General features: G+C 36.0%; 1 protein-coding gene across 11 annotated transcripts in view; it reads right to left on the reverse strand.

Moving 5' to 3' along the window:
• The window catches only part of TBC1D5 (TBC1 domain family member 5), a 315,243-nt gene that overhangs the window by 256,280 nt on the left and 42,918 nt on the right, over positions 1 to 16,045 (reverse strand). Inside the window, exons 1-2 of one of the 11 annotated variants that reach the window (XM_064704598.1) lie at positions 13,836 to 13,883; positions 5,098 to 5,306 (exon numbers count right to left, since the gene is read on the reverse strand). The exons of 8 other annotated variants lie outside the window; for them this stretch is intronic. The gene's annotated coding sequence lies outside the window, so the exon portion shown is untranslated. Of the gene's footprint in view, positions 1 to 4,210; positions 4,244 to 5,097; positions 5,307 to 13,835; positions 13,884 to 16,045 lie in introns of those variants that run through there. 2 more of the 11 variants (XM_064704596.1, XM_064704599.1) reach the window with 2 other exon arrangements.

Below are 16,045 nucleotides of genomic sequence, written 5' to 3' on the forward strand. Positions count from 1 at the left end.
TCACAGGGATTTACAATGCTACACCTTCAACCAAAAGGCAGCTTGCTATATCTGTGCTAAAACTGTTTTGGACTCCTCTCCTATCTGTACATACATGGAAGAGATTATCCTGTCCTGTAGATTATAACACTTTGAGAAAGATCATTGTCCAGTTTTATGTTTTAGCTAAAGAGATGTGATTTCTGATGCTCTTATCACTAGCTGTATCCATAACATACAGTAATTTGTATTTTCAGCCTTTCTTATTTGAACTTACCTATGTATCTGCCCACTGAAACAGAGTTTTCAAAAAAAAGTTGTGCAGCATAACTTACAGGAGTTTTAAAATGTATGACCATTTGTATGAGATTCAGGTTATCCATCCATACAAAGGCAGACTTTTAGCATAATGTTATTTAAAATGGGAATAAAATAGCCTATTCTTTCTAAACTTGCTTTCAAGTATTTCAAATAGTTTGCCTCTATTCTTCTACTAATAAAACAGGGGATGTCAAAGAGCATATAAAATTTTCTAAATTAAGGAAAGACAACCTAGAATGCACATTATATCTAAGTGGTAATAGGCAGAGACAACTTCACTAGGCTGTGACATATGACATCTGGTAGACTATTATCATAATAAATGGGAAAAGTAGGTGAGATTCTGTCAACAGTAAGGTAAGAAGAAATGCATCTTCATCAGAATGACAAACATATCTGCCTTTAACAAACATAGGTCAAACAAAAATCCAGATATCTATGAATTAAATATTTCCACTTTATTTAACCCCTTTTCTTTTGGATTTTAACAATTTAATTGAAGCACATCTACATTTATCCAATATATTTATTTATGTAATTTAATTTTATTTTAGTGAGGATACATTATACTTTTAATAACCAATTGTTAAAAGCTCACAAGAAACAGCCTATTATTTTTCACACTTTTATAAATAATTTTAACTATGCCAAATAGTAATTTAACTATTCTCAAACTACAAAATAAATACACTGAACATCAATCTGCAACTCTTTTTGGTACAACCATCACACAGATGTTAAATTAGCTTCATCTCTCCAGCAGATCAGCTGAATGGCAACACCACTAATCTGGGGATCATACTAGGTATTTGACAGTATGTGTGACCTACAAAAAAAAAATTTCATATAAGAGAAAGAAGAGAGAAATAGTAACTTAGTGAAAGTAGGTCATGTTCCCACAAACCATGTTTTTCATGGTCCGTTTTTCTCCATGCTTTATTCTTTAATTCCATGTCATCAGATGAGAATAAATGAAAAGAACCATCATAAAATTCTTATTCCATGGAGATTGAAAATTGTCATTGGGTGCCTTAAAAAAACCTTAGAATATTGCCTTTTTATTTGTGACTAAAAGCAAGACCTAATTTGTACTTAGTCCTTTCAAAATTAGATATATGTCTGCAAAGTAAAATTTCCTAGATTACAACAATTTTCTGCATATAAAAAAGTAACAGAGGCTTGAAACTCACCAAGTGAACAGTCAAGTCACAAAGCAATGATGGGATTTTGTAAGCATCATGGATGGAATAATCTGGTTAAGTAAATGAAAGAGGTTTTTTTTTTTTCCACTTGTTTTTGATATGAAAAAAAAACTTGAAAAAGCAAATTGCCAAGAGGTACTGAAATATAAAATATTAGAAGAAAGATGGTGGAAGAAAAGGCAGAATATTATTATTGCATTCCTAGATACCCATTTCCTTGATATTGTGTTAGTTTTGGGATCTTTCCAACATCGTGCTGGAAAAGACAGTCTGAACGATGGTATTTACTCTTCAACCACTCTAAAGAAATTAATGAGTGACTTGGTCATATATTTTCAGACTTCAGTACAAGCTGACGGCATTAAGATACCAGAGAGATGGATTTGGCAATTGTCTCTATCTCATGTGTACTCTCACTTCATGACTATTGTCTCTTGTAACACATAAATGAGGATGCTTGAAATTAAGGAAAGAAACCACAAAAATTTTGCCATTTCTGTACACTCTAATAAATGCATGACAGTTTAATTCTGATTTAAGTCTGTCTGACAGGAGACAAGATATCCCATTCTGGCCCAGTACCTGCCTTCCTCCAGAAGAAAGGCTTCTGCCACAAAGTAACTTGTGTGAAACCTCTTTGTTCACTGACAAAGAGCTTGGAAACATAAATCTGCCTAAACTTCTTCAAGCATAAGATGGAGCATGAAGAAAGATGGAGTAAGGCAGCTAATATGTCCAAAGGAAGATATGTTAGGGAAGTGATTTCCTTTTACACCAGTTGAATGGCTAACCCATTTTGTGCGGTTGAAATTCTGTTCTCGTAGCAATTTAATTGTTTTTAAATCAAATACCAGAAGCATCTGGAATATAAAATAAATAACTTCTGTTTTTTCTTCAACACAAACTCAAATAAATGCAGAGAGACTTACACAAGAACTTAATGGAGGAGGATGGGGACATCTAACACTGCATGAAGCGGGAGTGGGGATGATGTCAGTGAACTAGGGCTCAGATTCCACTCCTGATGGTAGACCATGACACCCATTCTCCAGAAAGCTGGGCAAGTCAGTCTGCTGGAAGTGGAGAGAATGGCACTCGTACATAGGAAGTTCTACTTTGGTTTCTGTTGTGTATCACAGTTATAACAGGAAAAGTAGATTACAAAGGGACTTGACACATTGCTCTGCCTATTTACTGGACTGAACTTGGCTAAGTGCATACAGTTCTTCCACTCAGCAATGAAAGAAGAAAAAAGTGAATAAACAAAAGTCAGTAACACTGGTAGTTGGCTTACCACAATTTCAGTTCATACTTCTGTGGTTTTAAATTTTGTTCATGCCCAAAACTGAAATAAGAAGAGTATCTACTGAACATTACCATCAACATACACAGCTTTCATAACTTCGTTAGAGACTCCTCATAACCAGTTAGGGACTACTTCACAAATCATGTCTTAACTGAAAAAATGCATCAACTTGCTTTGCTAATCTGACCATCTTTAGTAACAGAACTGATATTCAAAACAGCAGCTATACTGAACTCAAGAAGATTTTCTAATAAAAACTATAATTAAATACAGCAGACTTCAGAAAAGTGAGAAAAAAGAAAAGTCACAATCACTAACTGTTAGAGATATAGGAGAAACTAAAGTAAGATTCAGAATTAAATTGATGTGATGGTGTATTTCAATATATTTCATGCATTCTTTTTGATTTTACAATCCAAATACCAAAACAAGTAACTCAAATTTTATCCACAGAATTTATCCAGAATTATTAAAACATTACTGTTTGATAACTAAAAATATAATCCAATCATTTATACTAGAAAGCATCAATTCAAGTTCATCTACTTTTAGCGGAAAAAAACCCATAAACAAAAAAACAACAGGAGACCACATTTGCCTTTTTTGTTGATTCCTTAGTGTAAGCTTACAATTGATAACGTAAACTTGAAGAACCTGGAAATTCAATCACAGCAATCTAAATGACCAGTTAATAGCCAAAAAAATAATAGATCTAGTGCAGATTTTACTCTATGGCATAAAGTTGTTGACAATACATTTCTCAATAAAGAAAAATTGAATTATAGCCTTAGGGTGGTTTAATTTGGTACAAATTTTGAATAATGTTATATACATTTCCAAAGCAGATGCTAAGAGACTCTACAAGGACACTCAGCTCAATCAGAAGCCAGATTAAAGTTCCATCTGGAATGAAACAGTTCCACAGCTCTATTACAATTAGCAGAGTCACCAATGTCAGACTCAAAAGTTAGGCAATGTGAAACTCTTTCTCTTCAAAATACAGCTATTTTAAAGAGAAAAACCAAGTGCTTCACACATCTTTAAAACAGACTTTTTAAGTACTCACAAACTTGTCTTTTGCAGTCAGGATGAAAACTGTCATTCTTATTATTATGGTAATATGAATCACAAATACTATGCAGACACAACAATTTCCTATCACCTCTCCCATTGCATGAATGAAGCATTAGAAGTCACAAATGTTCAAGTAGCTGCAATACTCAAAATATCAGCAGGCTGAGAATTGCACAGAGCAAAATTCAAGACTGATTTCAAATTGCCCTGATCTTTGCATTCCCAATTTCCAGAGTTCTTGTTATGAAATAAAGCATCCTCCCAACACGGCGTGCTGAAGAACTGCACTGAAGTGACCCATCTTTAGTCAAAACAAGAACAGAATTACCTGTGAGACTTAATGGCTAAAAGTGAAAGCCTGATTCTTCAGACAAATATTCCATGTAATGGGATTTTCCTAGATTTAAGGAAAAACCAAGCTTCAACCCAAGTTTACAAAAGAAAAGCATCCTTTCAAACCATAATTCAGTAAATGGTAGCTGATACAAAGTAAAAAACATGTTAAAGATAGAAAAAAATATGCCGCATGGCCTTAAATTTACTATTTTACCATTTAAATAAATAGCGCACCACAGAAATAAGCAAGAAGTTGGAAATCAAATGCCCACATCTCAAATCTCTTTCTCCCCAAATAAATTCACAGTGGATACAAAGCAATACAGACTCATAAAAAATCACATCTCATTACACACGTTTTCTTCAAGAACATCTTGGTTAAAGAGCATATTTCTATTTTTCCAGTTCCCAGTTACATTAATCAGCCTGATTTCTACTGTCAAACAGTAAACTGCTAAGTCTGAAAATATCAACAATGACAATATCCAGGTAAGAGCAAAGTTGAGAAATAACTGCAGCCACTGTTCAGTTAGCAGCCTATACTGTTCTGCAATGAAGCAAATTCCAGCTTCCAAAGAGAACAGCAAGAGTCACAATTTTATATTTAGTACCTTTAATTAGTGCTTAAATACTATCCAATAATGTCCACATCTGAAATTTAATCTTCTTAATCTTTAGAGAGAAAAATTAACAATCTGGAGCAACAATACAACTTTGTCCTTAGTCTGACTCTGTTGTTATTTCTGCAAACAGCGCACAAGAGAACTATTGCCAACACCATGCAGCAGGATGGAGGCCTTTAAGAGGCATTTAAAAACAGGAAAGACTAGCTGAAATTTAAGTATAGAAGCAAAATATCAAAATTAAGATCAATACAACCTGATCAGCGCCATTGACAGAACATTGGCTTTTTAAGGCACTAGTCAACAAGAGTGTCCAAGGCTGCTGGCTACACCAAAAAGGGCCAAGGGCATCCACAAACTCCATCAGTGATGAAACCACAGTGAAATGACCACTGCATTTCAGCTCCACACAGGAACATAGTGGGCCATTACAACAGGCAGCTTCCCTCTTAGTTAACAGGTTTTCTGAAAGATCAACAAATAAAACAGCACCCAAAAGTTAACTGACAGAAAGTAAAGATTGTAACTAAAACATACATCTCAAATCCCTGTCTGGGGGCACACCACAAGCCTAGGGATTCCTTCCAACAGCATAGATCCTGGTCACCAGATAACTAGAGTGACACAGTGTGAAGCACAGGTCTCAAAAGGTTACTCAAAGAATTATCCTTCTCAATGCTGAGCATATAAAGCCTAACTGAGACCAGCCAAATATATAAGGTTTTTGCAACAATAATGGAACTATTTTGCTCATTCTCACAAGTAGTAATCACCTATACTTTCAATCTTCAGCATGGTTTTTTATGAAGGTCTGTCTGGGCTGCAGTGTAAAGATTTCCAAATAGAATTCATCATCTCTGACTCTCATCGAAGAGTCATAAACTTCCATATCTCTGGACATAAACAGTGCAGCAACGGAAGAATCTTTCCTTCCTCTTTCTAACACTCAGCAATCTAACAGTGAGCAAACACAACCAGAAGAAGTTAACTTCCCAGTATCACACAACCTGTACCCAACCAAGTAATGAAATTACTTGACAAAGGCCAAATTAAGCGTATTTAATTTCAAATCAAGAAAGGGACTGAAAGCACTTAGCAGCATGTCTGAATTATCTTTGTAAAAAGCAAAAACACTTTCACTCTTCTGTGTATCTCAACAGCTGTGGACCTATGATGAACTCTCACCTTTAAAAGATGTGACACAAGTCCTGGTTGCTGAAGTAGAGTGATCTGCATAGTTCTGGCAGAAAACTCTGAACAATTCCCACCAGTTCCTTGCCTGTGAAATTTCTGAAGTATCATTTCTTTTTCTGCACCTTCTCGAGAGCTATATGCAGCTGTTTTGAGACTTGCTAAGTGATGCAGGCATAGGATTAGCAAGGTTCCAATGCACCACTCTAAATGCCTGTTCTGCCACAACCTTGAAGTAGCTGGACAAAGCCACCTCAGGGACAAACATCTGGCTAATGTAATCCAGTGAAGAGATGGATAAGAGATGGTCAAAAAAACTCAACAACTGAAAATATCATTTAAATAATGTTCACAGTTCACCAATCTACTCTGTAGCTTAGCAACACTTATATTCTTTGTTGATGCTAACCTGGTATTTGGCAGCATCTGCAGAAAAAACACTTATCACCACTTCTGTTAGCTGGAAAACTCTACTCCATTCTAGCAATGACTAAAAGTTACTCAATTATTCATATCTTCATCATCACTCAGCTGCAGCATATTTCAGGATCAAGGCATGAAATTGTGGGTTTGAGCTCTCTCTTCTGTGTACTTGCTTGACTTTGGTTAAATAACTACCCAGAGTTCCATGGGGAAGAAAATTTACTGTGATCAGAAAGACAAAAGTCTTTCACATGAAGAACAAAACTTTCTTGGAGGTTGGTCCAAGAACTCAAAACAAACATTCCTACCAGGGAGCAACTAACTGTAAGTCCAAAGTCCTTTTCTTGCTCTTGCTCTCCTACACATCGAAACTTTTTTAAACCCTTAGCACAAAACAAGATTCTCTTTTGTTAATACTTATTTCCTTGAAGCAGACTGATAGAACACAGCACAGCTGAAGCTTCGTCACCAAACACTACAATGGGTATGAGATCATTGGACCTCAGCAGAGAGGCAAGATCTCCTTAGTCCACCTCATTACTACATTTGTCTGGCAACAGCTGCCACGCTGTTACTAACAGAGCTTTACCCCTCTTTCTATACATGTACTTCTCAGTGTTGTTCCAGAGGAAGCCAACACTAAAAAGCTGACAATCATCTTCACACATGGACAACTGCTCACTGGCAAATACCATTACTGTGCTTTCTGGATACCTGCTTTAAATGACAGAGACGATGGATTTGAAAACTGGTCTAATGTAGAAGATAAAAGGTTGTATCCTTTTTTTTTCCCCTCAGTTCTATTTCTGTGTTCCGTAGCTTGTTAGACAAAATTGTTTTGAACAGCTGATTGCACTGTATACACTGCAGTCTTCCTAAATCTTAAGGCAGAAACATAACAAAGAATTTCCGTATATTAGGTATGTATGAATTCCCATGCTTGAATCAAGGCTAGCAATCTTTGGAATTTTTTTCCACCTATACTCCTCTCACAACTCTTAAAATAGTTTCCAATAAATACCCTGTAAAGGATGTGAGGCTTAGTAGCTCTATAATTTATCACTATTTTCAACAGTAAAGAAAAAAAGGATTGAATATTGGGGAATACTTCCTAAACTAATTTTATTAGAGAAGAAAGTGCACTACATAAATATTTACAGAAGTGATACAACTGTCATTAAATCAGTATTTTAATCACTTTATGTAGTTTGATTCAACAAATCAACATTTTCACCAGCAATTTGGAACTGACACTCATAATTTTTTAAGAAAAACAGGGATACTGTTCTTTACACTGCCTTTAGTACGCAGATTACCTTAACGACATTATTCTATTGTGCAGTACACAAAGACAGATTACTAATTATTTGTTGGAGGAAAGCTCTTTTATGTCACTTTTTTTTTCTGTACAAGCATGTAAGATGATTAAAGAGCAATCCTAAGGAGTCAGAATAATAGTCATAGAAATATTTAGGTTGGAAAATATCTTTAAGATCATCAAGGCCATTCCCTGTTGTCCTATTGCTTGTTCCCTGGGAGAAGTGAGAGACCTCCACCTGGATACAACCATCCTTTCAGGTAGTTGTAGAAAAAATGGGGGATGAACAACACCACCACCAAAAAAAAACATACAAAAAACTCACAAGCCCTAAACAATACAGCTTCAGGTTGATAGGCAAAAAGACACCATAGCTGATTCTCCTCGGCAAAAGCTTCCCGATCTCCAAAAGGCAGAGAAGTGTATGTGGGAAATATTGTCACAGACTCCTAAGCAAACCTTCTAAGAATCTTTTCTTGGACAGGCAGGACAAAGGATACTAGAAGTGTGTGTGGTCTGAGTCATTCTGGTTGTCATATGCCTCACTGATAAAGGTTTAAGTAAAAAACAGGGAAAAGCCTGGAAATATTCTGCTCAATAGTTATTATTTATTATTCAGCATTTATAGACTGTGACAATGTCTCGTATGGATTCTAAATAATCTATCTGATTTTTTCAAGGTTTTGGATGGGACAGTTCAACAACTTTGAATGCTGTAAAACAAGGGGTGAAGCAGAAAGACTTGTTCTAATTTAAAACAGAATAAAAAATATTTTCTGACAATAAAATTCACCCTTTTGAAAGAAGAGTTACCAGTTCAGTTTATCATAAATATCTCATTGAAGAAATCCATTTTCATTTCAAAATGCATTTTTTGTCCTACCCATTTAACATGCATGTTAAAAACCCAACATATCACTATCTTTGTGCACTTAACTCAGTGTGAACTGAACAGGAATTTGAAATGTCCTAAAAATAAATTAACTGGGTTTTCATTTTCATGCAAAATTTAAAAAACATTAATTTTGTACATGTAAACAATATGTATATATTTTTGTAAATGTAACTACTTTAAAAATGCAGAAATGTACTAGTTATGTTTAGCAATAAATAAATACAAAACTACTACGGTAAAAATATGTTTTTTGAAAGCCAAATTTACTACAGACACAACCTTTCCTTGTGAACATTAAGAAAGTAAAAAGTTGATGATCAATGTCCATGTAAGTCTTTACGTTCAAATCATGAATAAATGGCTGACTCAAGTTGCAGGAATAATTCCACTGATTTTTCTGTTACTATCAGATATACTATGCTTACAGAAATATTCTCAAATAATAACATGATTATAATAATATAAATCTGTTCCTACAGCCTGCATTTCTATACTGTCATCATTGGCTGCAAATAACAGACACTGATACAATAAAATAACCTTCCAGGAAAAAGCAAAAAGTCCTGCCCCCACAGACAGCAAGTACCCCTTGACAGAGCTTTGAGTGTTTTTCTGGCACCTAGATTCTACTTGCTGAAATTTGAACCAATGTATTCATGGAGCTTTCCTAAAGTTCACAGATCTAGAGCTGAAATTCTGCAGATCTCTTTCTGTATTGAAGTCATGTGGGGAAACAAGGTGACTGCGCTTGAATTTTTCATCTGATTCCTTCCTGACCTACAGAAGGAACAAGTCTGAAAAAAAACAAGTCTGTCTGAACAAGATTTAAAATAAGAAAACAAAGCCTTTTCAATTTTGATTTTAGTCAGTCACTTCTCTGCTTTTTCTTGAACTAAGTATCTGTGTTAAAATACCATCACTTCCTATGACAAAGATTTCACTTGAAATTCTAAGTTGGGACCCAGTAACAGAAAAACAGAAATCAGTATTAAAAACTTGAATTGTTCACCTTGCAAGGATTGGAGCTGTAGGTTGTACTGACCCTGAATATTCAGAATTCAGTGTTATATGGGTGGATGAGGTTAGGAAGATAATTGAGAAGATACTGAAATCTTACCGTGTAACTGTAAAGTTACAGCATTCAACATCTACAAGCAAGTCCTTCGGCACTATGTGTTAAGATGCATTAGTTCACCAGTAACAGAGACATGAAAGAGAATCTCAACAGCTTTAAGCTGCCTACTTTGCACTTAGTTTATTTTAATATAAATGCAATTTTAAACCTTTGCAGTTCTTTCCCCAAGATGAGCAGAAATAGAACGTGTTAAGCGCTTGAACAATCAGGAGCTCCCTCCTCCCCATCCTTCAGACAGCACACAATGTAAACTTTGAGCTCAACTTTCGGAAACTCTTTTTATCTTTTCTGAGATGACAATCCAGAATGTTGCAAGCAATGCAGATAGAATGGCATTATATTTTATCACTTCCTCAGTTTGGAAAGACAAGTATTTTCAGGGTAGGCCTGGTTCCTCTGTCTCAGAGAAAAGGGTGTGCAGACTGCAGCTATACGAGATGATGACTAACAGTGTTATTCTCAGTGAAGTGGTATAAAGACAGAGCTGCCTTCCACTAACCCAGCTCAGTTCTTTATTTCTTCACCTTTTATCTCATGTTCAGTTTTTCTCTAACAACAGCCTTAATCTTTCCAACATTTTGCTACTTTCCCTTTTTAAAAATCACTCCAGTGTTCTTCCTAAATCTTTTCTCCAGTCCTTCAACTACTTTTCTCTGCCTTAATCTGATAATGCAAATGTTGCATGCATACATATCATGTATGATCTGTACATGTAATCATGATTTTAAACTAAGACCTTTAGGATAAAAGTGGCAGAAAGGTTTACCAAGTGACAAAGTCAACTGCTATTCAAGTTCGTCTTCTCTGTAACTTCAGCACCAGCTGCAACATAATCCTCAAAAGTAGAGGACAAGAAAAACAGAGGACTAGTTTTCATACCTTAGAAACAACTGCTATTCAGAAAGATGAAAGCAAGCAAGCTTTTCAAAGGTACATTTACACTCACAGACACATCACCCTTCATCCTGTTTCTCAGTGGTTTCATCAACCATACCTGAATGTACATTATGTCAATAAAATTCTACATATATCATTGATTTTGCCTATTACATGCATGCAATGAAAAAGGAACTTAACAAATGGGGGAAGGGGTGACTGAGAAAAGTAATTCTCTTTCCAACCTGAGGAAACTTTAGACAAATTTGCCTTTGATAATCGACTGAACAAGCTGCACTGCAAGCATCAAGGGATGGTGCAGGGATATCTAGCAGGTGCTGCAGTTTATCACAAAACCGTCTAAAATAATTGGAAGTGACAACCAGCACTACCACAAATGATTTATTAGTCTTTCACTCAGCTTTTCAGCTTCCTCAGGGCCAGAATAAATAATTTACCAACTCTGTATCTTCCAATCATTAATTCTTCCCTGTGCATCCAAACTACATTTAACTCTGCTGGGTTCAGTGGAATTAAAAACACAATATGAAGACTTTTTCCCCCCCAAGTATAGTATTATCTGACTTTATCTAAAAGTAAAATTGTCAATCAAAATTTGTACTGGTGATAGAAGGGATTAGAGTTAGCAACTGAAGTTAAGTTACAAAATATCTGCAGAATAAAATGAAAGCTAAACTGATGAGATATCAACAATGAAATGCTCCCAGGGGGTCAGGCGTGTTCTCAAGATATGAAGTACTGATAGTGTCTGAAGATATTGATGAGCATTGTTTTTCTGATCCATAAACTAACATTACTTACAGACAAACATCTTATATGTCCCACATGTAAGATGGCAAATGCAGGATGAAAACACCAGAAAGGAAACATTTGGAAAATAAATGAAAAAGAAGATCTGTGCAAAATGAAAGGATTAACGTGAACATAATGATTCTGTAAAAAGGCAATACTTTCTTAGGAAATACACTAAAGATACAAGATTTACTAATGCCCTTGTGTTCATATCACAAAAAAGGAATTTAAAAAAGAGTATTGTACAAGGCAGAATTAGAAAACAGGAGTATAAAATGGCATAAAACCAAAGTACATTTTCAAATTTAAAAGAGAATATATAAGGTACCATATTCCTATTAATTATGTAGAGAAAACATAGAGAAAACAAAATCACACCCTAAATCCATTTTTGATGTAAGATAGTCTTCTCTCATTAAATCAGCATCTATGATTAAAACCAAGATCATTTTTGTACATAATGTATTGCATTGTTAGAGCAGCATCTGTTTGTTGCACAGCAACACATTTTTCAGCTTTAAGAAACTGTACTGACATAGAAGAAACAACCTAGACTTTGAAGATACAAAAATATTTTTGCTTCCAAAACCATTTTGTACTAAAGGGGTTAATAACATTAATGTGCTAATATTCTGCATTCCAAGAGGAGGCTTCAACCTGTTGGAAACATACAGAAGAATTTCATGGTACTAACAGCTTTCTTTCTGTCCTATGGGATGGAGACAACTCAAACTTTTAAGTGCTTACAAGAAGAGCTCTGTAAAGCTATGAAGGCTAATCAATAGGGCTTTCACCAAACGATAATACAGTCTGAAATAAAATAAATTGGCCATAACAAAAATGCCTTACCCTTTTTCTCAACATTAATCTCAATACAGAGAAAAGTACAGTCCAAAATAGCTGACATAAAAATATATTTTCACACTGCTTTTAACAACACAAAAAATTTTCACAAACACAGGAAATTCACAATAATTTATTTGAAAGCAATTATCCTATGTATTTCTCAAATCTCAATTGTCCTTTTTAGTAAGACTGTAAAAGCTGTGCTCCAAATTTTACTCTGTAGTAGGGTATTTCCTTTCTTCAATTAAAATGCAAAATCCTCTGCAACCAATCATGCACAAGCTGAAGTCAACCTCCCAAAATTTTCAAGAGAATGACACTGTTATAATGGCTGAGTAATTTCGTCACTGTGACAGGAGATGTTCTAAAACAATCCAAAATATCTTTAAAAAAGCAATAATGTAAATGAAGCATAAGTTAGAGAACTAAATCACAGGCTAGGTATTGGTCTCTATGCTTTCCTCACAAGCTGGGCCAAAAACACCTTCAAAAACCTTAGGTCTCAGTAGACAGAGGGAACGTACTCTGGGAAACCGACCAAAGACAAAAATACACTTGATCCCAGCATCAAATCATTAAGCCAAAAGTCATTTGCCATTGCAGTCAGTTATCTAGATTTATAAGAAAGCATTTACTGTTAACAAATTTAAAAAAATTACAAAGTAAGCTGCCTGTTCCTTATAGAGTACAGACACAGGTCCTATAAATGAACAGATCCAGGAAGCTGGTTTTTTGTCTAAATTTGATGCCAACTAGTTATGGCATCTTTCTTGAACAAGTTCAAGGACTTTTTGACTAGGAGAAAAATGGATTTGGACATCAATTCCATTAATAAAGAGTCCTGAATGCAAGTACACAATGAAGTTTTATTTCTCTCATAAAAAACCAAACAAACCCAAACCAAAAAAGCCCCCACCATAAAAATCTGTGGAGTCTGTTTATACTCTTAGGCAAAAGTGCTGGAAGTGACAGCTGGTCACAGAAAATAATAGGCTAATCAGAGGCTGAAGTAATTCTGGCAAGAAAAATAATTCAATATTTGATCTTTTTCTGATTAAAATGCAATTATAGCTATTGATATGATCGTAGACTCTCAAAATGATCTCTCTCACACAAAAATGATGTAGTATTGTTTTAAGTAGTGTTTCTTCAAAGGTTAAATACAAAATTGTCTGAGATTAAAAAATGGGGTTGAGAAGGATGAAGCCCAAGGAGGAGAATAAATCAGCCTTAATATACACAATTAGAAAGTTTCACTGAAATCTTTGCTGTCTTTAGAAGAATACAAAGTGTACAAGAAATTCTCATACACAGTTTTCAGCATATAAGAAACTAACTGCATTTCTTCATGCTCCTATCAGTTCTGGGTCTATCTACAGCCAATAACGCCTGCTTTAAAGAAATGGTCCTAAGCAAGTACTGGGTAAATTCATATTTGTATTTATCTCAAAAGAAGTATCATGTTGGCAAATGTCAGTTTTGACAAAACATCCTCACCTAAGGCATAGGTTCACAGATTTCCTCAGTCACTCTTGGTGTGATTTTTCACCTCCATCAATCTAGCTTCCTTTCCTCACTTTTTTTTCATCACAGCTATTTGTACATTCTGACAAAACCTTGAGGAAGAAGAAAGAAACACTCAGTTTTATCTGTATTTGCCATTCAGTAAATCTGTCATTTCCACATTATCAAAAGGAAGTGAGACAGAGAGGGGCCACAGAGCGTATGTGGTGGTGAGTTAAGGATTGAACTTGTCATCTCCTGATTCCCACAGCAACACTTTCTGAAGGTATACAAATCAACAGTGCATCCATCATTACCATTTTGGCAGAAAGCATAGGCTCAACCTCCAAGATTCTCCAGAGCTACATGTCAACCTGAGCTACCATAAACCATTTTCTGTCCACTATTACAAAAAACACAGCAACGTACAAGGTATGAAAGGTAAGCCAAAGTTATGAATCCTGTTGAGTACATTTCTGAATAGAAGCCCTAAACAATGCATTTCCAAGACTGAAACACATGAGAGAGAATTTAATTTAGGAAAATGCTAAGGAGAGCTCTACAATGCCTGTAAAAAACCCTGGGTTTTTTACCCATTAAGTACCTGGTACCTTTTTGACCTAAGTAAAGGTTAAAATCCAGTCTCTGAACTATCCCTAGATGTTGACCTAACCTCTGAGACATTGAATTAATTTTAAGAAAGGTCTGAAACCTGCAGAAGACTCTGGGGAAAAGAAAAAAAAGAAACCCAAACCCAAAAAGTTCACTCCCAAGAGTTTCATCAAAGAAAGTCAAGGACATCAACTTAGAAATACTTGACAAAAAAATTGCAAAAATGGCCCCTTTCTTCCCCTTCTTTTGAAGGAGGCAACTTTTGTTTTATTTTTAGTTTTAATATTCGGATCACTCAGCTGGTCAGCCCAGTTAAACCAGCAATGTGTAAAAATCTAATTTTCAAGTCCAAAAAATCATTATTGCAGCTCAGACATTCGGGTCCATTTTCCTGTAAAGTCTGTTTTTCTTCCCACACATAGTGATCATTCTCAATGACTGAAATAGATGAAAAAAATTGAGATTAGATAGGAAGTGACTTCACACAGGGGAGTATGACATTAGCTCAGACTTTAGCAAAGGAGTCAGCAGGGTTCACTGAAAAAGCTTTAAACTAGATTTGAAGAGGGACATAGCCAGGCTTGACAGACATGAGGTGTGAGAAAGGAACCCTATAGCAACCACCAAGGTAGCAAAAGGAGGCTTAAGAGAAGATACCATCAGTGAGTACAAGAATCCAGAGCCATAACCACAACACAGGATGAGAGGGTGTCCGTTTTCACCACCACTAGGATATTGACATGATCAAATATTTTTTAGAAAGTGCTGTAAAGCAATGCAAGCAGTATGGGAAACAAACTGGAAAAATAAGACAGGTGTGCAATTGAGACCAAAGGGCTTTGGTCTCAATGAGATTACAGTGATGTGGCAGGAGAGCTCCTGATTGGAATGTTGTCATGATGGACTACACGCCGTTTAGGAGACACAGACCAGGAAGGTGCTGTGGTGAAGTTGCCCTCTATGTGAGGCAACACATGGAATGCATTCAGTTCTGTCTTGGGATGGATGATGAGTGAGTTGAGAGCTTATGGGTTAAGATAAAAGGGCAGACTAGCACAGGTGACACTGCTGTGGCTGTTTGCTACAGGACACCTGATCAGGACAAGGAAGTGGACGAAGCCTTCTTGGGCAGCCTCAAAGGTATAGGCCCTGATTCTTGTGGGGGTCTTCAACTTCAACCTGAGGAATGCTAGAGAAGAATACAGTATAGCACTCACAGTCCAGGAGGTTCCTGGAAAAGCACGGGTGACAACTGTGTGAGACAGGTAGCAGAGGATCCCAAAAAGAATGGTGTGCTGGCTGCTCAGCCTTATACTAACAGAGAATGCCTTGTTGGTGATGGGAAAGTTGGGGCCAGTCTTGGTTTCACCGACAAGGGCAGACCTCAGAAATCTCAGACCCAAGAGACCAGGGTAAAGGAATGTTGAAAGGAAGGCTTTCCATTGGTCAAAGAGAATTGGGTTAGAGAACACCTAGCTAAACGTGACATCAACAAGCCCATGGGCCCTGGAGGGATGCATCCAGGAGTGCTAAGAGAGCTAGAGAACACCACAGCTAGGCTGCTCATGGTCCTTTCTGAAAGGCCATGACTA

The sequence above is a fragment of the Zonotrichia leucophrys genome, chromosome 2 (assembly GCF_028769735.1).
Source record: "Zonotrichia leucophrys gambelii isolate GWCS_2022_RI chromosome 2, RI_Zleu_2.0, whole genome shotgun sequence".
NCBI classification, from domain to species: domain Eukaryota; kingdom Metazoa; phylum Chordata; class Aves; order Passeriformes; family Passerellidae; genus Zonotrichia; species Zonotrichia leucophrys.